The sequence below is a fragment of the Pleurodeles waltl genome, chromosome 3_1 (genome assembly GCF_031143425.1).
Source record: "Pleurodeles waltl isolate 20211129_DDA chromosome 3_1, aPleWal1.hap1.20221129, whole genome shotgun sequence".
In the NCBI taxonomy this organism is placed as follows: Eukaryota; Metazoa; Chordata; class Amphibia; order Caudata; family Salamandridae; genus Pleurodeles; species Pleurodeles waltl.
Genome location: NC_090440.1, coordinates 660,231,182 through 660,255,568, shown reverse-complemented (window position 1 = coordinate 660,255,568; position 24,387 = coordinate 660,231,182).

The following is a 24,387-nucleotide window of genomic DNA, read 5'->3' as shown; positions in this document are numbered from 1 at the left end:
CTCCTTTTAAAAACACGGCTGCTGCAATTAAATGTGTGAACGCGGAATACTGAGGCGACGTACTCCTGAAGCCATCTCGGGCCTCTTCAATCCATATAAAGCCACTCCCTGCCCCTTCAGCTCACTCTTGCAGCTTTCTAATTTCTCCCATTGTGACGCGTTTTCGTTTTTCCCTTCGTCCGCCTTTCCCATATGTGTCTTTTCCTCAAAGCAACTGCTTGAGGCAGAAGAATAAGCCCCGGCCCTCAAAAATAAATGCTGGTGCTCAGCACCGGAAACAACAAGCACAAATTAAGCACTGGGTAGGCTCCATAACTTTTGTAAACCAGCGTGCTGCAAGCCAGAGGGTCTGCGGTGTGATAGGAAGCCTGATAATATTTCGGAGAGGTCCCCATGGTTCACATAGTGTGCTGCTGGCCCAGATACCGATAGCAGGGTCACGTGGTGGGATAGGAATCACGTCTGCAATTCAGTGGTTTGATAGTGCTGTGTGCGGTTGGCTCATGGCCAATGATAATGCTGTGTGCTGATGGCACACATCACAGAAGTAACATGGTAGGCAGAAGACCGGCTCTGTAGAGCAAGTTTAGCAAATGAGCTCAGGATCAATGCTGCACAGCGCTGGCTCTCTGGGGTTGTGGTTCTGTGGACTTTCTTTCTAAGAATAATCCATTTGTATACTTCAGTCCCCTTGATGTAAGGCACAGCTGTGAGCTGCTTAGCCTGGGGGGCTAACTTGCCTCGACAGCAATATTCTCAACTTTTCAGAAGGGGTGGGAAGCCCTACCCTTTACGGGGCCCACAATCAGACCAAGGCCGATGAATATCTGCGATGTATGAGAGACTCATAGGCCACTCATCACATTCCACAGGGGAAACATCGTTTTACATTACAATTCTGCAAATAGCCCAGTGGCTGCGTGGGAGCTGAGACCCCCATATCTGTCTGGCGGTGCCGTATGCATTTGTGCTGCAAACTCAGCTGTGTTTGGTTTTAGCACCTGTATGGGTGGCACGAGGGAGCCTAACTGCTGCTGCAAGGACTGATGAGCCTTCCTACTGAAGTGACCCCCGAACAGAGGGTGGTATCGAAGGCCACGCCAACCTCTACTGTTTCAGTGGCAGAAGAGCCACAATGTGGACTGAGAACAAGGCCGCATGAGAACGGATAGAACTGAAAATGAAACCTGAAACAAAAGTGAGAAGCCAAGGGACAGAAGAAAGACAAAGCAAATGATATGGGTGCAGGTTAGGACTGAGGTTTTAGAAACCAGTCATACAATGCCTGGTGCTCACCTTGTCACACAATGTACGTGAGGTATGAAAAAAAAAAGGTCCACCAACCCATGTGAGTTACATGACGACCCTACTAACTCCATTAACAAGATGCATATTGTAATACAGAAATATGAACTGAAGTTTGAGCCACAGCAGACAGCACGTGGCACCTCATGCATGTTGTGCAGATAGCTCATTCAGCGGTGGACTTGATGCTCATGAAATTAGATTTCCCAATAGGTGTTTCCTGGAAAAGCTAGTAGGAATGGGAACGAGTCAGCCACATTTCAGACACAGTGGTGATCTACGGTTGTCAAATGAAGGGACCCTCGTTGCCCACAACAGATCAGGGGTCAATGTTGTGATAGCAGCTGTCATGCGTCAAATATGGATACATTGCTTTCGCATGCCACAACTGGAGCTATTCTAATGTCTGAGTCATGGCATGTTAGGATAATGGTGCTCAACTCTACAGGCAGCTGCATCTCAAATGCTTGTAGCCATCCTATTTATTTCCTTCAAGCTAGACGACTCTAATGCCTAAGAGGGACAATTTCAACAACCTGGAGTATATGGAGAGACCAACTCCCAGAATTAAGGGAATTGTTAATTCTGCCCTTTCGGCCTTGTTTCTGCAGTAGCGCACAAACATTCCACTCAGGGGTGCAACAATAAATGCCAGTTATAATTCAGCGCCAAAGTGCCACATGGGGTGAACGTGTACTTCACAAATACATGCTACATTATGTCATGTTATATTACATTCCAAGGAGTGCTATGGACTGAGTGAGAAATTGATGGTTTCGGCGCTGCACCAGGCAGCGGGAGTTACGCCGAAAACAGCTTTTTTTCACACATTGACTCAGTACGTGAGCTGTAGCCCTTCTCGGACACACCCTGTGCTCAGAGTACCACTCCGCGCCAGCGCTGTTTGTTGTCCTGGCTTCGATGGAGACGTCAATTCATCGCGAGTGAAGGAGTGAGAGGTTTCTCACCCTGGCACAGAGAAGGGTGCTGGTACTGGGCGATGGCACTAAATAACTACCAGTTTCAATATTTGTTCTGTGAAGTGTCTCTGCTGCTTAGTCCTCACCATTCATGTTTTTTCAAGTGGATCACGTAGAGCAAACACGCCGAGGAAACTCCCAGGGTCCACCTCGTCTGACGATCAGCTTCTGAAAGACATACCACACCGTGTGCACACAAAGCAACGTGGGAGAAAGAAAGATCTGCGTAAGCACTGGAGTCTGAATGCTCTTCTGGATTTCAGGAGCTGAGCAAACGGGGCATTCAAAAGTTTCCCAATTTCTTATGGAAAAATCAAACTTGGGCCCATATTTATACTTTTTGACGCAAAACTGTGCAAATGCAGTTTTGCGTCAAAAATTATACTGCCGGCTTGCGCCATTCCAGAGCGCCAGCCGGGCGCCAAATTTATGGAACCCCAGAAGGCAGCTCAAAGGGTGGGCTAGAGTCTTGGAAAATGACGGTAGCTGAGTGGTGGTGACGGTATAGGGAAAGGGGGTTTTGCACCCAAAAATTACGCTAGGCTGGTTAGAGGCAAAAAAATGCCTTTAACCAGCCTAGCGTCATTTCCTGATGCAAAACCATCCATACCATATTACTCCTGTCTTATAAAAGACAGGAGTCATGCTCACCATCCCAATGCCCAGCACAGGGGACAAGGGTCCCCTGGGCATGGCCATTGCACCCAGTGTCATGTAGCGGGCCCATTTCAGGGCCCCCAATGGCATTTTAAAACATTTTTCAAAATACTTACCTCTACTTTCCCTACTTACCTGGGAGGGGGTCCCCCGTGCTCTGGTGTCCCTCTGGTGTGGGTGGAGGTGTTCCTGGGGCTTGGGGTGGGAACCTGTAGGCTCCTTCCATGGTGTTTGACCATGGAAATGGGTCCACAGGTCCCCTAACTCCTGCTCTGACCCAGGTGTTAAATAATGGCACTAAGCCGGCTTAGTGCCATTATTTAGGTCCGCCTCCCCCCATGCATCTTTTTTGCACGGGAGGATAAATAAGGCACCAGGGGCTTTGAGTCATTTTTTGGACAGCAACACCTACTTTTCATTTCATTGATGCAATGTGGTTCTCATGCATCCAAAAAATGACTTTAACTCTAATATTTTGACGCTAGACGGGTCTAGCATCAAAATATAACTATGGAGTTAAGTTTGCGCTGAATTAGCGTAAAAAAATTACGCAAATTCAGAGCAAAGAAAGTATAAATATGCCCCTTAATGTGACCTAATTCCAGTGTAGTCCAGCACTGTGGAGAAATTGCGGTACTTTTCTCAAACTATACAGGATTTACTTCTAGACTCAAAGAGGACTTTTGTAGCTATTTGGACCTGCTAATTGAGATACCAGTCCATCAGGGGCCTTTCACAGCAGCTCTTGCAACCAAAGGCGTGATTTTGGGGGCATGCTGGGCTAGCAGATGAGCAGAGGGGTCAACAATATTTTGATAATTAGCCAGGGCATATTAGAATATAATTTGTGACTTTATTTTGTAGTATGTAGTAAAAAAGGGTATGTGGAGTAAAGCCTGGAATTATAAATGGCGGAGTTGCTCCAGGACATAGGAGCAGGTATAGACAGATGCAATTTAAGGCAAGGGCAAAGTGGGAAATTGCCCAGGACCCCCACCTTTCAACGCACCGCCCCTCCCCAATGTAATCTTTCTTTCACTCTAGCATACCTTTGCCGATTTATCTAGCAGAACCCCTACTTTTGATCTGTCTCTCTCTTTTAAGGGTCATGGATAGATAGATAATAATGCATGCTTAAATTAGCAGAAAACAAGCAATAAAGTTCAGGGTTGCTCCTAACAGGATGCCCCGAAATATGTCTGTCCCAGGGCCCAGAATTTCTTAAAATGACACTGGATGTGGAGTCTAGGGTACATGGGAAAATAACTGATGCTGAATAAGCAATGCAACTAGAAATATGGAGAGGGCTAACTGAGGCACACATGGAAAGGGCATCTGAGAAGAAGAAAGGCTGGAACTCCTTAACAAGTCAGACAGAAAAGGGCAATGGGAAACGTATCGTGGCAATGTTGGCACCTTCACCACCACCCTGTAGAGTGAAAGGAAATTAATAAAAAAAGGGGAGCTTTGAAACAAAAAAAGCCAAATTACCTAATGTACAACTGTGGACAGACTCTAATTTCAATTAGACTTAAGGAGTCTATTAATGTAGCATCAGGGCAGTAAACCGTATGGGCGGAACTGAGGAATAATGGTAACTAAATACTGTGCAGCCCATTCACAAAAGCATAATGTAGTACATAAAGTGAAAATCCTGGGCACAAAGGAAATGTACACAATAGGAGTACTCTTTGATTGTATCCTTACATGCCTTTGTGAATTGGCTCCAAAATAGGACTATTCAGGGAATATTTATTACATTTAGTACAAACAGAAAATACAGTGCCCTCTTTGCACTTCTATTAATAGGAATTTGAACATTTCAGGGCCTATTCACAAAGGCATGGACGAGCATGTAAAAGAGTACTCCTCTAGTACTACTTTCCATACTCGTAAATACTTTTGTGAATTAGCCCCTGTGACTGTATATATGTATGTATGTATGCTGTTTTTTGTACAACGCATGTATTCCCAGAGGCCTCTGGTTGCCTAAACAAAGTCACCATTGGAAGACAAAGGAATTAACTAGCAGGAGAGAACAAGGGCATTTTCATCTTCTGTCTATGTGGTAAAGAAACAATTAGTAGTGAAAAGAGAAAGGCAAAAATATCCATACTTGAAAGACATCCACTGAAAAGGCTGTCATCTTAGGGACTGGTTTGCCGATGGCGGACGAGACGGCTGTGCAGTGAATGAGCTCTGAGCACTTTGGTTGCCCGACAACATCCTGCCACATCATTGAACCACGCAATTTGCTGCTTTGATCCCTCCTGTGCCCTTTTTCATGGCAGTGGAGCCGGAGTTCTGATATAGGGGTTGAGACAATCCCCCCGCAACGGAAGCGGCAAGTCGGAGGCTCTGAGTCCTGCACTGCCTGCGCGGCCTCTGCAGCTGATGGAGAAGCTCCGCCCCACCCCCTGGGCCTGGAACCAAAGCCGAGACAGCAAGGCGAGGCGCTTCCCTGCCGGGGATGCGGTAGGTCCAGTCTGAGGCCTGCTTCAATTGTGCAACCTTGGCTGTCGACAGGGAACCTGGGAGCATTCAATCGAGGCTCCTGGCGAGCTGAGTGACATGGCCTTGCAGAGACTGTCAGGTGTAAAGAGACCGCATGGAGGTCAATGGAAGGTGGGGATGGCCCGGGTCTGCCGTCACTGCACAGGGGTGGTCCCTTCCCCCTCGGGATTTTAAGCCACGGACTGTGGTCGTGGATGCAGGACAGCCCCACTGAGAATCACCACTCATAATGGCCATTGGACAGGCAAGGGGAAGCTGCAGCATTCGTCTCCCATTAACCCGCTTTAAGGCTGGGGAGTTTAGATGTTGCTCTGGGGAAACTGACCAGCTACGTTTACATTTGCAGTAGCGGCAGTACTTGGTTGTTGTGGGGTTCCAGGGCTCTACTTCATGGTGTTGCTGAGTGCATGCAGGGGGGCCCTTGGGTGGAGCCTGGAGCCCTCTATCCTTGACATCTCATGCTGAGCACTCACAATGGTTAAACAATGAGGCCTGAAGTGGGGAATGGAGGCCGGAGGGGTTACACCCCAACCAGAATGGCTTTATTCCAGGGAGGAACACGTTCTTTAATCTTCGCCGGTTGTTCCACCTCATGGATGAGCAGCCCCTGAGGTCCCTTTCATTAGATATTGAGAAGACATTTGACTCCCTGGGTTGGCCTTACCTCCAAGAGGTACCTAGGGGTTTGGGACTGGGCCCAAATATTCGGCAATGGATAGAGATTTTATATATGGAACCGGTCACCAGAGTGTACACCGATAAAGTCATCTTTGCATAATTTCTGGTATGTCTCGGTACTTGCAAGGGGTGTTTCATTTCCCCCCTCCTTTTTTGCCTTGACCATGGAGCCACTGGCATGCCTTTTGTGGATACAGGGGTCGCAGTGGGATATATGAAGTGGCCTTGACTGGGAGATGATTTTGTTTTATGCGGATGATGCGTTAATATTCCTCAGGCTCATTCGTAGGGACCTACCCAGGATGATGGAGGCACTGGTAGGTTTTGTTGAGGCATCAGGTTTATGGCTGAACTGGTCTAACTCCTGCCGGTTTCCCCTCTGGGATATTCCAATTGCAGATAGAGGGGGCTCCTACCATGCTGGATTACCATGGCATTACAACACTTTTTGTTATCTCGGTGTTAACATATATCATGCAGAATGCAACCTAATGGATTGCGCGTAGATCGCTGCCATTTTGGAATTCCTTAATTATCTCCCCTATGAGGAGGATGTCAATAGCTTAGATGCTCCACCACTTCTCATCACTGCCTGTGTCCCTGAGCTTCTTTCAGGATCTGACTTTGTTCCTTACTGCCTTAGTTTGGGGTCCTGGGAGGAAAAGAGTGGTGTTACAGAAGTTGTTTGCCCCCCTCACCCCCCTGTAGGAAAGTAGCCTCTTTCAAGCTTGGTTTTTGGCCTGTTTGCCAGTGTTTTAGACAGTGTTCACTGGGATCCTGCTAACCAGGACCCCAGTGATTATGCTCTCTCCTTTAAATTTGTTTACTGGTAACATCTCATCCCACAATTGGCATACTGGTGCACCCGTGTAAGCCCCTAGTACATGGTACCTAGGTACCCAGGGTATTGGGGCTCCAGGGGAACCCTATGGGCTGCAGCTGTTTTTCTGCCACCCATAGGGAGCCCATGCAACAGGTTCTGCAGCCCTGCTATTGCAGTCTGCGTGGACCGGGTGCATTCATCTGTTTTCATTATAGGTCACTGCACCAGGTCACTAAAAGTCACCCCTGTACAGGCCCTCTCAGCCCAGAGGGCAGTGTGCATGTACCTGTGTGTGAGGGCACCGCTGCACTACCAGAGCTACCACCACAAACTCCAGTCCCATTTTCTGGACCTTGTGAGTTTGGGGACGCCATTTTACACGTGTACTGGACAAAGGTCACTAACTATGTCCAGCTACATAATGGTAACTCCGAACCTAGGCATGTTTGGTATCAAACATGTTGGAATCATACCTCAATACTTTTCCAAGTATTGGTTGTATGATTTCATGCAATCTGGGGGCTTCTTAGATGACCCCTAGCATTGCTCTTTCAGCCTTCTGAGAAATTCAAGGCAGCCCTAGCTGCAGCCACCTCACAGACTAGTTTCTGCCCTCCTGTTGCTTAAGCAGCTCGAGTCCCGGAACACAGAATAAAGGATTTCCTTTGGCAGAGGGGTGTTACACCCTCTCCCTTTGGTAATATGTGTTACAAGGTTTAGGAGGGGTAGCCTCCCCAAGCCACTGGTATGCTTTGAAGGGCACATTTGGTGCCCTCCATGCATAAACCAGTTTACACCGGTTCTGGGACCTCTAATCCCTGCTCTGGTGTGAAACTGAACCATGGAAAGGGGAGTGACCACTCCCCTGTCCATCACCACCACAGGGGTGGTGCCCAGAGCTCCTCCAGAGGGTCCCTGGGTTCTGCCATCTTGAATCCAAGGTTGGCAGGGAATTCTGGGAGCATCTGAGTGGCAAGGCCAGTCCAGGCATGTGACGTCAGATCCCCCCCGATAGGTGGTCACACAGCTAGGTGACCAATCCCCCTTTCAAGGCTATTTAGGGTCTCTACTTTGGGTGGTTCCTCAGATTTGGCTTGCAAGAGTCCAGCAGGATTCCTCTGCATCCCTTACTTTGACTTCTGACCAAAGACACTGCATCTGGACCCTCCGGGACCCGACAATCTGCAACAAAGATGAAAACTTCTCCTGCAACATTGTTTCTCTAGCTCTTCCAGCTTCTGCAACTTTTCCCCAGTCGTGCATCCTCTGAGGACTGCCTTCTTCAGTCTGCACAGGAAAGAAGAAGGAATCTCCCCTGGAGTGAGGGAGTCACTCCCCTGCATCTTCAGGCACCAACAGCAATGATGATCGGCTGTGTGGCTCCTCTCTCCTGCTGAGCTGCGTGGGTCCTGCAACATGGGTGGTGGTTGGAAGTGGTCCAGACAGTCCTCTCTACCATCTGTCCAACTTGGGTGAAGGCAAGCCCTTGCCTTCCTATGCAGGACATTACCCAAGTGAACTTCGTCCTTTGCGGCTGCCAAGACTTGTTGGCACTTTCTCCAAGGGTCTTCAGTCTTCGTGTAGCTCCAGCCCCCTTCCTGCGACACACAGCTCCCTGAGTGACTCTCCTGCAGCATGGGACTCCTTTTCGTATTGCTGCGTGGGCTCCATTTGCACCTTCTGTGTCCCCATCCTGTGGGACTCCTGTGCGTGCTGCCTCTGCTCCTCTGGGCTCTCTGCAATGCTGAGGGTCCCCTCTGACTTCCCCCTCCTGGGTTGAATCCTCCTGGGCCTTGCCTGTCCCCATCAGCACCACTTTCCACCAACCGCAAGTTTTGCCTGTGCCAAGGCTTGTTGGTGGTATCCGGGCACGCAAAACCAGACAACAATCTTCCTTCCGGAACGGGACATCACCTGCATCCTCCAGGAACTTGACTCAGACTCTAGGGCAGCAGTACCTGTTCTTCTTCCTCACTGTCAACCAACTCCTGCTATCCTGAGCTTGGCGGGTAGTGGCTCCTGCCCCTACTAGACTTTGCTGTGTCTTCTGGGCTTGGTCCCCTCTTTCCACAGGTCTTCATCTCCAGGAATCCACTGTTGGTTTCTTGCAGCCATTTCTGGGTTTTGCAATTCTCTTCTTTTCTTCTAAGTGGGTGTTCTAGGGAAATCCTAGTAATTTATTCCTGCTTTCCTGGTTGCTGGGTGGTGTTGTGGTACTTACCTTTGTGCTTCCCTGGTACCCTCAGCAACCCTCTACACACTTCACTTATCTGGGTAGTGGTGACGCTCTCACATTCAATTTTATTAGTATATGGTTTGTGCTCCCATTAGGTCCACTATTCTCTATTGTGTTTTACACCATTTGCACTGTTTTCTAACTATCATTATGCCTATTTCTGACAACTAGTGAATATTTCTTGTGTATTACTTACCTCCTAAGGGAGTATTGGCTCTATAGTATGTTTGGTGTTGAGTTACCATAATAAAGAACCTTTACTGTGTGGTTTCTTTCATGTGTATACATGCTGTGTGACTACAGTGGTATCGCATATTCTTTGCATGTCTCCTAGATAAGCATTGGCTGCTCATCCACAGCTACCTCTAGAAAGCCTGGCTTCTAGATACTGCCTACATTTCACTGATAGGGGATACCTGGACCTGGTATAAGGTGTAAGTACCTTAGGTACCCACTACACAGCAGTTCAGCTTCCTATGCCCCCTGGAGAAAGGAGGCATACGTACACCACATTATGAATTGTACCAAATGGCTGCTTTGTTACAGTCGCCCAGGCAGTGGTTTGGACCGAACCACACAGTGGAGTGGGCCTGCATTGTCTGAGACTAAGGTGGACAAGACATCCTTGGATGACTTATGAGCCCAAGATGTGACATGAGGAAGCTGGGGATCTTGCTCAGGGTGGCCAGGTCCTGTTGGGAATGATATGTAACCCCACGTCACATCCCGTAAGCCTCTTCCATGCCATTGTAAGTGCTCCCAGCATTTTGAAAGATTGCTGAACATCATGATGCTGGGACACAAATAGATGCAGGGGTTGACGCCTGGCGGGACCTTTACGAATATAACCTCCTGCTATCTTTACAGGCGATCCGGGATCGGTACGAGATCCACAAGGGCCAGTTCTTGACCTACAATGCATTAGTAGCCACCATTGGCACTGTGTGGGGGCTGGACCGAGCTGAAACACCCATGTCCTTGGCCTTGCAGGCACTACTGGAGCACGGCTCTGGCAGGCACATGATCACATTGTTGTACAGTGGACTGCTGGAGCCTTGTATACTTACACTCTGGGTCTTACTGGATAAATGGGATCACACTACTGGTCAAGAATTGACAGACACACAGTGGAACCAGACGATGGAACAGATGTGGGGTGTCTCCCAAAATTCCAGCTTGAATTTAACTATGTCCACCAGACAAAGCGTGTCTTCACCACATTTTCCCTGGTGTCTCCCTGGGCTGGTCTCATTGCCACACTGCTAAGGGCGATTTTTACCATATAGTATGGGACTGCCTGGTAATTGCTCTCTAATGGGAAAAGACTGTCCAGGCACTGTCTGAGGTGATGGGCTTTCCTTTACTATACAATCTGCTTCATTGCCTAGTAGGGATAGCTGCCCGGGCTCGTAAGAACGAGTATGTCGTACACTTTATCGATGTGGCATTTGTCCTCCTGTAGCCCCGAATAGCAATGACTTGGAAGTCTGCGGTGGAGCCTCTGTCATCACTCAGGCTGACGGACCTTTTCAAATGAGCATCCTCCGAGATAGCAGCATGGAAATTGCTAATGATGTTGGGGGCACTACCTGCACTAGATGCCTGGGATACATACATAGGCCCTCATTCTGACCCTGGCGGTCTTTGACCGCCAGGGCGGAGGACCGCGGGAGCACCGCCGACAAGCCGGCGGTGCTTCAATGGGGATTCCGACCGCGGCGGTAAAGCCGCGGTCGGACCGGCACCACTGGCGGGGTCCCGCCAGTGTACCGCGGCCCCATTGAATCCTCCGCGGCGGTGCAGCTTGCTGCACCGCCGCGGGGATTCTGACCCCCCCTACCGCCATCCAGATCCCGGCGGTCGGACCGCCGAGATCCGGATGGCGGTAGGGGGGGTCGCGGGGCCCCTGGGGGCCCCTGCAGTGCCCATGCCACTGGCATGGGCATTGCAGGGGCCCCCGTAAGAGGGCCCCTACATGTATTTCACTGTCTGCTGCGCAGACAGTGAAATACGCGACGGGTGCAACTGCACCCGTCGCACAGCTTCCACTCCGCCGGCTCGATTCCGAGCCGGCTTCATCGTGGAAGCGTCTTTCCCGCTGGGCTGGCTGGCGGTCTGAACGAGACCGCCCGCCAGCCCAGCGGGAAAGTCAGAATTACCGCCGCGGTCTTTCGACCGCGGAACGGTAACCTGACGGCGGGACTTTGGCGGGCGGCCTCCGCCGCCCGCCAAGGTCAGAATGAGGGCCATAGTTGTGCTATTGGCATGAGCATTTTCTTTGACATGTTCTAAAGTCTAATTGTTTTTCATTTGAAGCTGAATGTTATGGATCTAGTCCACTGACATGTATGCATATCTCCCAAGATGCATTAGGAAGTTAAGCATTATAATGGAGCATTTTTATAAATGCTTGTCTGTATAATATGTAATCCTTTTCCAAATACAAGATCCACACTTTGCAGTACAATATTAAGACTTACCTTTAGATGCTCTGGATGGGTTTGATGTGTTTATGTTGGTGTGTCCATCAATACTCTCTTCCTGTGAAGTGGACTAACTATGCCTTGAAAAGGAGTTAGGGGTGGCTGTGTTTAGGGTCCCCTCCATGCACCTCTGACAGATGACTGGCTACCTTCTCCTTTGCCCTTGGTCCTGAAACGAAGATTATACCACCTTTGACTCATTTTCTCAATGGTATGCTGCGTCACTCCTATTGATATGATTTTATCTTGAATTTGTTTTTCTATATATTCTTTTTGTGTGAGTCTGGGACATTGAAGGAGCTTTTGCCAAAAGGTCATTATTGTGAGCCACACATTGCTCCATCAGCATCTCCAGCTTCTTTACACTAATTGGGGTTTTCTTTTTCCTCCCCATCATCTTTTTCTGATTCCTTTCTGGAGCTGATATAAAAAAGCAGAGGCACTCCAAATGTAGCTTCAACGTAAGATCAGGAAAGAATGTTTATTTTTTCAGTGTTACTGAGGGATGAAAAACAGCATGAGTTGAATCACTTCCTCATTAGGATGATGTCAAACAGTCCCAAAATTTGACTTTCACAATTTGTGATTCCCAAATACTGATTCACAATTTATGGATTTAGGCCCATACTAATACTTTTTTAGCGCCGCATTTGCGTCATTTTTTTGATGCAACAGCAGCGCAAACTTGCAAAATACTATTGTATTGTGTACGTTTGCGCTGTTTTTCTGTCAAAATGCGGCACAAATGCGGCGCTAAAAAAGTATAAATATGGGCCTTAGTATTACAAAATGGCAAATTGACATAGTGCCCGTAGGATACATAACGAAAACCAAATCAGAAATTGCAATTCAGAAATAGGCCCTCATTACGATTTCGGCAGCCTTGAAAAAAGACCGCTGAAGCTGCGGGTGCCACAATCCCGCCAGTGCTGGCACCCTATTTTGACATTTCTGCTGGCCCAGCGGAAAAGTCACATCAACATTAAACCAAGCTCATGATAGAGCCGGTGGCAATGTTGATGTACAGCGGGTGCAGCAGCACCCGTCGCTCATTTCACTGCCTGAAATTCCAGCAGTGAAATGCGTGATGGGGCTGTGTCTGGGGGCCCCTGCACTGCCCATGAATGGTGCATGGGCACTGCTGGGGCCCCCAGGGGCTCTCCGAGTCCCCCTTACCACGGTTGGGGACTCATAATCCCCAGGATTGCAGCGCTGCCCTGGGGATTATGACTGCCTGGTGTATTTTCTTGCATCGATAATACAGATACCACTTATGTTTCAGTTCTAGGAAGTCCCAGAGTTTCAACGTCCTAAAAAGCTGTCTCAGAGAGAGAGTGAGAGAGAGATAAGAAAAGGAGAGAGAGAATGGATGGATGGGAAGAGAGAGATAGAGAGAACACAGGAAAGCTGCAAGGCTGGTCTGAGCATTTTTGCTAGGGCTACTTTTGATTCTTCAGACTGGCTTTATCCCTGTCCCACTCCCCTTTCCCTGGATCTATTGCTGACCATCATATAGCCTTTGCATGTTATCAGTTAGTTTAGAGAAGGGAGGAGATTGACATCAATCAATCATTGAATTTGTAGAGCACACTACGTACCCGTGAGGGTTTCAAGGCGCTGGGGGAGGGGGGAAAGGGGAGGGCAAGCTGGATTTACTGATCGAAGAGCCAGGTTTTGAGGAGTCTTCTGAAGGTGAGAAGGTCTTGGGTCTGTCGCAGGTTTGTAGGGAGCGTGTTCCAGGTTTTGGCGGCGAGGTATGAGAAGGATCTGCCGCCGGACGTTTTTCGTTGGATGCGGGGGACGACGCCGAGGGCGAGGTTTGCGGAGAGGAGCTGACGGGTGGGGGTGTAGAAGCTGAGTCTGTTGTTCAGGTAGGTTGGTCCGGTGTCGTGGAGTGCTTTGTGAGCGTGGGTGAGAAGCTTGAAAGAGATCCTCTTGTCCACGGGGAGCCAGTGAAGGTTTCTCAGGTGGTGGGAGATGTGGCTGCGGCGGGGTACGTCGAGGATCAGCCGAGCGGAGGCGTTTTGGATGCGTTGGAGGCGTAATAGGTCTTTTGCTTGGATGCCTGTGTAGAGTGCTTTGCCGTAGTCTAGCCTGCTGCTGACGAGGGCCTGTGTAACCATTCTTGTTGTTTCTGACGGGATCCACTTGAAGATCCTACGGAGCATGCGGAGTGTGTTGTAGCAAGAGGAGGAGACTGCGTTGACTTGTTTAGACATGGTGAGGGAGGAGTCGAGGACGAAGCCCAGGTTGCTTGCGTGGTTGGTTGGTGTTGGTGGGGTTCCTAGTGCGGTAGGTCACCAGGAGTCATCCCAGACGGAAGGGTTGGGTCCTAGGATGAGGACCTCCGTCTTGTCCGAATTGAGTTTCAGACGGCTGTTTTTCATCCATTCGGCAATGGATTCCATTCCCTCGTGGAGGTTGGATTTGGCAGTGTGCGGGTCTTTGGTGAGTGAGAGGATGAGCTGGGTGTCGTCGGCGTAGGTGAGAATGTTGAGGTTGTGTTGTTGGGCTACTTGTGCGAGGGGGGCCATGCAGATGTTGAACAGTGTCGGGCTGAGGGATAATCCTTGGGGGACGCCGCAGATGATGTCGGTGGCTTCGGAGCGGAAGGGGGGGAGGCGGACTCTTTGGGTTCTGCCGGAGAGGAATGAGATGATCCAGTCGAGGGCTTTTCCTTGGATTCCAATTTCGTGGAGGCGGGTTTTCAGGGTGTGGTGGCAGACTGTGTCAAAGGCGGCAGATAGGTCCAGGAGGATTAGGGCTGATGTTTCGCCGTTGTCCATTTGACGTCTGATGTTGTCTGTGGCGGCGAGAAGGGCGGTCTCAGTACTGTGGTTTCGTCTGAAGCCGGATTGGGAGGGAGCCAGGATGTTGTTGTCTTCGAGGTGGCTGGTTAGTTGTGTGTTGACTATTTTTTCAATCACCTTCACTGGGAAGGGGAGTAAGGAGATCGGTCGGAAGTTCTTGAGGTCGTTGGGGTCTGCTTTGGGCTTCTTGAGGAGGGCGCAGATTTTGGCGTGCTTCCACTTTTCCGAGAAAGTCGCTGTTTCGAAGGAGATGTTGATGACCTTCCGTAGTTGGGGGGCGATGGTGGAGTCGGCTTTGTTGTACACGTGGTGGGGGCAGGGGTCTGACGGGGATCCTGAGTGGATAGAGTTCATGATCTTGCGTGTCTCAGTGTCGTTGACGTTGGTCCAGGATGTCAGGCGGTTTGCACAGGTGGAGCTTTCGGGAGTGGGGGCTGGCTTGGGAATGGCGTTGAAGCTGTCGTGGATGTCGTGGATGTCGTGGATGTCGGTGATTTTCGGTGGAAGAAGGTGTACATCACCCTTGGTAGATTTGGATTGTGAGGGTAGTGCACATCTCACACATGCCCATCAATACCTGCAAGCTTGATATCAATGGCAGTAGTGCAGCAGCAAATAAGACTTCCAAACAGCTTCTCCGTTGTTCATGGCTAGCATGTCATTGATTGTGTAGCCAGGAAGGCCAAACGTCTTTTGTGAGATCTGCAAGAAGCTGCAGTTTTGAGACCTCCAATTGGCAGACATACCACCTGCCAAAATGTTGTCCATTCTGACCACTACACAACACCTATCCATGTCCCTGGCCAAACATGCTCAAGTAAAGGAACTGACAAGCAGTCCCAGACAGTTTACATGCAGTCCTAGCTCCTCTCATTTGCTTTGAATCATAATGCCCTACAGTGAGCAACTCTCTTTATTTGTACATGACTCCACATTTTGATTTGGGGACATAATAAAAAAGACACAACCATTCTAGGGGGCATATTTACAAGAAGCTGGCGCTGCCGAAGCATCAATTGTTTTGAGGCAGCTGCAACACATTTAGTGCTCCATATTTACAAAGTGACGTATTAGGCTTAATGCGTAACTTGTCCCTGTTCTGCATCGTATTTTACCTGTGTACAACCTGGTGCGTCAGGTTAGGGTAATCATATGCATGGTAGGCGTTCCCACTTAAAATCCCAAGCAGAACAGACACATCCACATTTTCAAGTTTTTAGGAAAGTGCCACCATGGCTGCAGACAATATCACAGAGGTCCTCCAACATCCTTCTGCAGGCCAAGCTGATGGCAGTATTACACATGCTAGCGTCCGGCTCATTCAAAACCACCACAGCCAGAGTGGCAGGAATATCACAGCCATCATTTTTTTGCATTCTGTCCCTCCATGCTTGATGCGATCATAAACCTCACACCCCAGTACCTCAAGTTCCCCAACACACAGCAGAAACAACTGGAAAAAACGCAGGGTTTCTATGCTACTGTTGGATCTCCACATGTGTTGGGAGCAATGGACTTCACTCATGTGCATGTAGTGCCTCCTGCTGATACATCACACCTAAATTGAAACTAGAAGCATACATATTCCATCAATGTGCTGGCCATAGTAGACCATTTGGGGAGCTTCATCAATTTGCAGGCAAAGTGCCCTAGAAGTGCTTATGATGCATACATCTTCAAACATTCCATCATCAACAAGGGTTGAATGGCAGATATGGGAATGCCCTACTGGTTGGTAAGCACATTTCAAGCACATGACTTACCTCATTACAGTTAATCATGTTACTTAAAATAGCCATATTTAGGCTGAGTAAACGAGACAGTGTTTATGTAGGAGATGTACACCTCATACTTGCAACAAAACACATAGCAATGTAACCCTACAAGTAACACATGTAAAAACCTGTTAAACCACTGTGGGCCTTGTGTACAAGAAGCCTGTACTGCTGAGGTGTCCATTTCCATGATTCTCTGGTGAGACGGGTGTCCCAGTGATACATATGAGGCAACACAAATTCACTGTGTGGGCCTTTGCATGGCCTCATAGAATTGGGCAAAGGCAAGGCAGACTAAGTGCTGTGTTGCCTCACTCTGTATCAAGGATGTTTCCCATGGGCCTTACGTTGAGTTTAACCATGCAACACATAATCCATCTGAAACATTCCCAGATGTACATGGACATGGGAAACTGCAAATGAGTAAAAAAGATGTGCCCCCAAGAGGAGTAAGAAAGATAAAATAACTTGATTTTAATTGTTATTTACTCTTCCTCTGTGTGCTTAATGTGCAGCTAGCATACAAAGCATCAAAAACCTACACTGTTTGTCTATGTTCAGGAAGGTTTCCCTTATGGCATAAAAACAACTTTGCCCACAATGCAGACAAACCTGCACCATCGTGCAAGGTGCCTGCGTTGGTGCATGGCAGCCCGTCATGTGGCAGCGCTGGGGAGAAGGACAAGGGTCTCAGAGATATGGTGCACTGCTGCCCTTTAATTTTGATGCAGAGCAGCACAGCAAGAAGGCTTGCGGCACTGCCCTGGGGCAAAAAGTTGTAATTATGCCCCTTACTCTTCTTGTCTTCACTGAGGTGTGAATCCACATGTCCTGTGTTGACGAGCCATACAGATTGGACAGAGAATGCAGGATAACCAACCCCAGGTATTTTCATCTTTAAATCCACTACCACATATTTTCACAGACTATAGCAGTTTGGACATGGCTCCTCTGTCAGCTAATCTATCATGTGGTCCGGAAGAGATTGGCAATGTATTCACATTGTCATTAGTCAGATTGGAAGACACACAGCAACTGATTTTTTGAATTCTGAGTATCCTTTAAGTCACATATAATATATTTAGGTTAGGGATGCACATTGAACAAGGCTTTCCAAACATCATCCTACATCTCACACAATCCTTGCACTACACAATAAGCATTTCGGAAGACACTGGTAATAACCGGATATTTGAAGCTCTCCATCTCACCCGTTGTGTATGGGTCTAGTCCACCTTCAAAACATACCATGAAACATTGCACTGTGAATGTAGCACACAAACACTGTGGACAAGAGAAGCACATTACATATGACTAGCAATTGGCTATGTAAGTCTTCAGGTTGTAATGAATCAAATGACGCAGTTGACATGCCTTCATGATCCACATAGAGAAGGCAAGGTGAAGTGTACACACATATGATGAGCCAAATCATGAATCTGGTGGCCAGATTACAGAACCAGTTCCAGTACTTCACAACTGCAAAATAGCAAAAGTGTGACTGACTTTCATGGATCTGTGCACCTAATGGATTTACATACCACACTCTGCAAGGTATTATAATACCTGTGCCTTTCTCATTTATTTACATTTCATGACAATGCTATACACATCAGACAGTAGCCATCCTTGTTCCTTGATTTTACAGAGATCAGTTCCTGTCAGTGCTGCATAGTTACAGACATTGCCCATACACATCCAGTACACGCTCAACGAAGATTTGGATACATTTGAACACCAACATGTATGATGTATGTTCAGATGTGTTTTAGTCAGACTTTCACACATTTGGTGATAGTTACATGTGAGCAGGTTCACCTGTAACATACATTATGCCTCATTTACAAGAGGCCTGAACAACTGGAGTCTCATTTATAATTACCACTCCAGTGGCTCAGCCCTCTCAATCATATCTATGAGTCCATGCAAAAACACCTTGAGTGACTTTGCATGCCTTCATAGGTCGGAGTAAGTCAAGCCAGCACAAAGCACAGTCTAGCTATACTCAACATCAAGGAGGCATTTCAAGTGCATTGCGATTACTGACCAAAAGCAACTAAAATGTGTTTTGACACCTTCCCAGATTAGCAAGACTATGTAATCAAGGGAAGGCATCATTACTGCGAGCCTACCCTGGGGAGGCATAACGAGAAGGATCATCTGCAAATATCTTTGTGTTTTTCAGGATTACATATGTGCAGCATTCTACTGCACACATCACGTAAGGAAAACACCTTCATTGAATGTTTATGTGCAGAAAGGTGTCTCTTCCAATATATAAACAACCGTGCCAACAATGCAGATACATCTGCACCATGGTTCAAGCATGCCTGTGTTTCCCAAAGGCACCAGTTATGGCACCTATGCAGTTAGAAAGGAATGGAATGCCTCATATTTCATGACTACAGGCCAATCCTGCACTTTCAGTGTGATGCTGGCCAGCACAGCCAGAAGCCTTGTTCAAATGCCCAGCCCCATAAATTGTGAATTGAGTTCCGACATTGTTTTGCAGAAACATTTGTGTGTGAGTTATGATCTGTAATTCCTGGTGACAACTCTTCCTGCCAAATGCTTGTGGTGTAAGAAGCTCCTCTGGGGCTGCCCTAAACTACCTGGGTTGGTATCATAGAAGTGGCCAGTGGGTGCAACGAGCATGTACGGGCACTTTTTATGCCCCCGGGACACTTTTATATTACAGAAAGGGCCCAGACACGTGTGCGGCCCTTTCTGTAAAACAGACAGTGTTAGAGCACTTCACAGTGAATCACAGAGCGCCTGCTTTAAAGCTGCTTAATTTTCCTTTTAAAATTGCTGCTTCCAGGGCAGTGCAAGTTTGTGCCTACCCTGGGGGCAGTACATTGCATGTAATAGGGTTCACTCTATTTGTTTGTGCACGACACAACTGTTTTCAAGTGTGCCATGGTGCAAACACAGAAAATTGGCAATACGTATAATAGGGCCACTGGTCTATGTGGTCTAATGACATCACAGTGTTTTAGTGCCTCTGTGGCATGCTTCATCTTTTATACATAGTTTAGTGTGGGCATGGCACTTTGACTTTAAAACATATGTGAGCCACCCCAGATACATTGAACACAACTTATCTACAGGCAAATGAGACACAGGTACGAACTCACAGAATATGTGTACTTACCAACATCTCTACCAACTATGACTCCATTGGAACTCAGGCGCTCACCCTCCCAACCGACCACACCCGCCCAGTGATGCTTCAGTTGGTGCATCGTTCACTCCATTTTGAAAAGACGAATCAGGTGCTGCTACACCTTCTTCCATTTGGTCTTTCTCTCCTGCATTTGGTATCACTGGATGACCCGGCCACCACTGGCTATCATATTTGGGAGGTAGTGTGTGACGAGCCACAAGAACCCAGCAAACCCCTGCTCATTCGTGTTATGTGATCTGCCGTTTGCAGATATGTCCCTTTTCAAATACAATCTTACACCTAAAATAACTTAAAATAACAAACAAACCCCCATCCACCTCTAACATTAACAGACTCCCAAAAGGCAAACACCCAACAATACACAGGACAAAACAGTACAATAAACAATTACAAAATACTATGAAAACATTTGGGACACAACAGGGACAGCACACACTACAGCAAAAACAGAATCCACCAACATACTCTCCACAACACACATCCTTTACCACGCAGAGACAGAAAGACTGTGAGGCAAAGTGACAGAGCCACTGCATAATTTCCTGGGCATATGCTTCACGTTTTCATCAAATGTATTTTTTTTCATACTTCCAATGGTAACATAGTCAATGCATGATTTTCATACAAGCTATGACAAGGCACCATGCCTTAGTTCTGACGCTTTGGCTGGGAAGGGTCACATCCGCCTGACACAATGGCTTAAAGAAATCACACATTACTCAAATGTTTCTTTTGTTTGACCCAGTGGGAAAATGTGTGTTTTACAGTGTAGTGTGTGTTGAAATGCATGTAAACAGCTTCAGAAATCAGTGTATTGTACGGGATTATTGGAGGAGACATGCTTGATGTATATGAATGTGTTGCATGTGCATGTTGAGAGTGCACATATGTGTGACTTACTGCATTACTGGTGACCCACTACCTAGAGCAGACATTTACTCTATTTGTGTACCAACAGCAGCTTACAAGAGGTGCATCCTACGCTAATTATGAAAATGAACACATTGTAATGTTTGCACTATCCCAAGGTTTGGGGGAGGCTTGCATAGCCCTGGTGGCTACATATTGAACTGTGAAACGGAGCAGTTTTTTGGAACAGCTCCATGTTGCACTGTGCATGCCGACCTGCCTGCAATTTCATGGAGTATCACAGATCCACTTGTAGATGAGTGCAATGAGTGACAGCACTCACCTGAAAGTGTGTGTCTGGGTGGAGCAATAGGACCCACTTTCACCCCTTCCAGAGGAACTATAAGTGCACTGCATGAGATCTCCTGTGGCTCTGCAGAGGCAAAGTGAATCACCAAATTGCCTGGGGCCACACACCCCTGCAAAAGCTTAATCTCTTTTTGTTTTGGCTCTGCAGAGGCAAAGTGAATAACTATTTTGCATGTGGCCACACACCCCCTGCAAAACATAACCACCCTCTGTTGATAGCACTGCCAACATAAGTGTCTCAGGACTATTGCTCCGTCTTGAAGGGCTACAATTATGTTAGCTGCTATGTCTGACATTGCCAAGTGCCCTGGGGAAGATCAAACCAAGGACAAATGCCCAGTGTGCCCTGCAGCACTTCTCTGATACAGCCCCTGGTGTTAATGATGGGACACACATAGTACCATTTTCTAATTTGCTGGCATGTGACCAGCCCTATTGACTAATCATTCATGGTATGCAGTGAAGCAAGGCAAAATGATGCACTGCAATGCATGGAATGGAGAGGTTATAAATCCTCCATGAACATGAAGATATCTTGTGTCTCCTTGTGTAGATGCAGTGCAGGCAGACTAGCACCAACACAGGCACTCTTGCGGATGGTGCAAGGGTGCCTGTGCTGTTTACACAATTGTTTATGTGGAGGAAGACACCCCTTCCTGCACAAGAGACAATAAATGAAGTTGTTACCTGTTCTCTCAGTGTGCTGGATAATACAGCACACAATGAAATAGTCAATGACAATGTCACAGACATTTTTCTCTCATCGTCACAACATCCTCCGTGATGCATTAAAAAAAATTCAAACCATGGGGCACGTACCTTGCCTAAACAGTTATTGCATAAAGTCCGTGGGTGGATGCATGGTAACGGCCATGTGCCCACACGGAACACCTTACTGACTGATATGTAATGCATTGCAGCACTTCACAGATTTGTCGTAATTCATTTTAAGGCGCACACAAGGTGTGTCATATTTCCCCTTCCCTGGCTTTAGGACTGTGTTTGGACATTTTGTCTAATGGACATGAAGCAACAGTGGTGCAATGATGACACAAAATGGTAGGTGATCTAGCCAGGAATGTTCTTAATTTGTTGACATTAGCATGGGCTGCTTCACCACAATGGCGAGAGAGCTTCGCCCCACTGGGTAAGAGCCAACAACTGAAAAATAAAATGATATTTTACTATTATTTTACTTTTCAACTGCTGGCTCAGCCAGCATGTGCAGGGAGGGGCAGGGCTGGCCCATGGGAGGGGGGAAGAGTGTAGTGTAGTGCACTTGAGTGCGCATGTCAGTTTGGCCAGCCAAACTTACATGCGCACTTAGGTTTCTGCAACCCAGCTGTGTTCCACAGTCAGGTTGGAGAAACAGCACAGACTCCATTGCACTGTCTGAGCAGGATACCAAGCCACTTAGACCAATCATGATGCTGCTCTTATGCTAGGTTTAGCATGAGAGCAGCACCAGTATTGGGTAGGGAGCCTGTGCTGGTGTCCCAGGGACTGCTGGGACACCATCAGAAGCGAAGAGGAGCGAGGTGGCCGGCGGCGGGACAGGTAGGTTTTTTGTTATTTATTATTTAATTATTTCCATGTCCCCGAGATTCCCCCCCCCTTTGAGATCTGCAGCAGCAGCCACCACTGGACATTATTCTGTTCATATACAGGGATCCTGAACCCACAGGAAACTCCCTATCATGAATGTTGTGGTGTGCAGGACTCTCACTTACACTGTTGGTGCAATGCAAAGCCAACATGCATAGCTGTACATGACCTCATCATCAGTAGGTAAGGCAAGGAAGCGTGAAGTACAGCATAGCTTGGGTTGGCATCAAGGGGGTGTGGCATGTGCGCTGCAGTGGGTGTTCACATTCAAGAACCATGGAGTTTGACACTGACCCATGTTCTTAGACTCAGATGAACCTACTGCAGGGACAAAAATGTTCACATCCCCAGAAGAGGCTTAAAAAGGTGATTGTTTTGAAAACATCTTCCTTTCAATTTACCATGTGTGCCGCAACATGCAGAACACATGGGACATGCTAAACAAATTCATGTATAGTTTATGTGCTTGAAGCTGCATAGATGACTTTGATTGAACTTGACATCAGATTGAATGAAGGCCTACGCCTTTTATGCTACTCCATGTTAAATCCTAAAATTTACATTACTCTTCTTGGATATTCATGTGTGTTTGATAGCAAAACACCATGCAAGTCACACAGAATGCACACATGACGCAAAGTAGATCAAGGTAGCCTATTGACGTGTATTGATTTCTTTAATGGCTATGAGGCCAGGGTGTGCCATACAAGATGACTTGGCATGGGCTCATGCATATGTTTGAGATGCTTGTACCACCTGAGGCCCAAGTTGACATCTGCATACCTACAGATTCCAGCAAATCATGTCTAACAACACCCATATCATATAATGGTACACACACTTCTTTTGTATGAACCTGGGTCTGGAAAGATATGTGTTTCAAGTTCACAGTGCCATTATACATTAGTTTTTGACTCATATCTTCCTCAACATTTTGGTGTGCAAGAGGCCAGCTTGGCGAGCGAAAAATGGTCCAGTTTATTCCAAGGTGTGTTTGACCATAAGCATGTCTGCACAGCATAGTCATCCAACAGGTCAAATGCACAATCTACCTACTGGTTGTGTTTTCCATTGTAGTCATCCAACATTATCTCAACTAGGTTTACAGTTTGAACAACAATTGCTAATCACATCACAAGATAACTTGGCAGATAAGGTGGAGAGCATGCATGCACACACCCATCACATGGGTGTGCTGAGTTATTCTGTGTTCGGAAGGGTGAGATTAATGTCTGACCCATAGGGATAGACAATAGGCTCTGTAAAGGGACATGCTGTTACACTGGATGCATGTAATGAGCCATGGCATAGCCCACCATGGAATGACATCAGTTCACATAGGAGATGTTTCATACATCTCTGTTTGATATCAGTAACTTAATTCTAATACCTGGGACATTGCAAGTCTATGTAGCAATGTGTCCTTGCCATTTCAGGCACCCAATATTGTGACACAATTTCTTATCTTACTTTGGTTAATCCCGAAGGACTCAAGCCCATTGCAAGCTGCAGAAAGGGCACTAATGATCAGTACTATTGATTTGTGTACCATACCGTGTGTTCGCAATAGCATTGTTCCTAAGTCAACTCTGTATTGACATGGTTATACATAGATGAGCCAAGATTATGGAATTGCATTGGCCAAAATTTGCTAAGCCTTGGTACGTTAGCATTAGTACATTTGGAGGTTAACATTTTTTGGTACATGGATGCTCACTTCATCCTTACAGATAATTCTGGGTTTTGCCAATGCCACATGTGATGTTTGATACTAAATTAATTATCATGATAATTGAACCAGTTCCTAGTTTCCCTTTGTGTGACAGATTTTCATTCTGCTTAAACCAACAAAATGATCCCGGAGCAGAAGAGGGCCCACTTCATCTGCGCAAAACGATATATCCACATCTGTAAAGTAGCCAAGGCATACAAGGCAATAGGAAAACGTTTTTTGATGGAGCGGGCAGTAGGAACACCCCAGGGACCATTCAAACCAAAGAAGCCAAGTAGAGCTTAGGATGCTGCTGCGGACTAGGGTGGTTCTGCCAAATCAACTGCTAGTACCTCCAACAGCCAGCCCACAGGACCATCATTGCCCCAGACACAGACCTCAGGA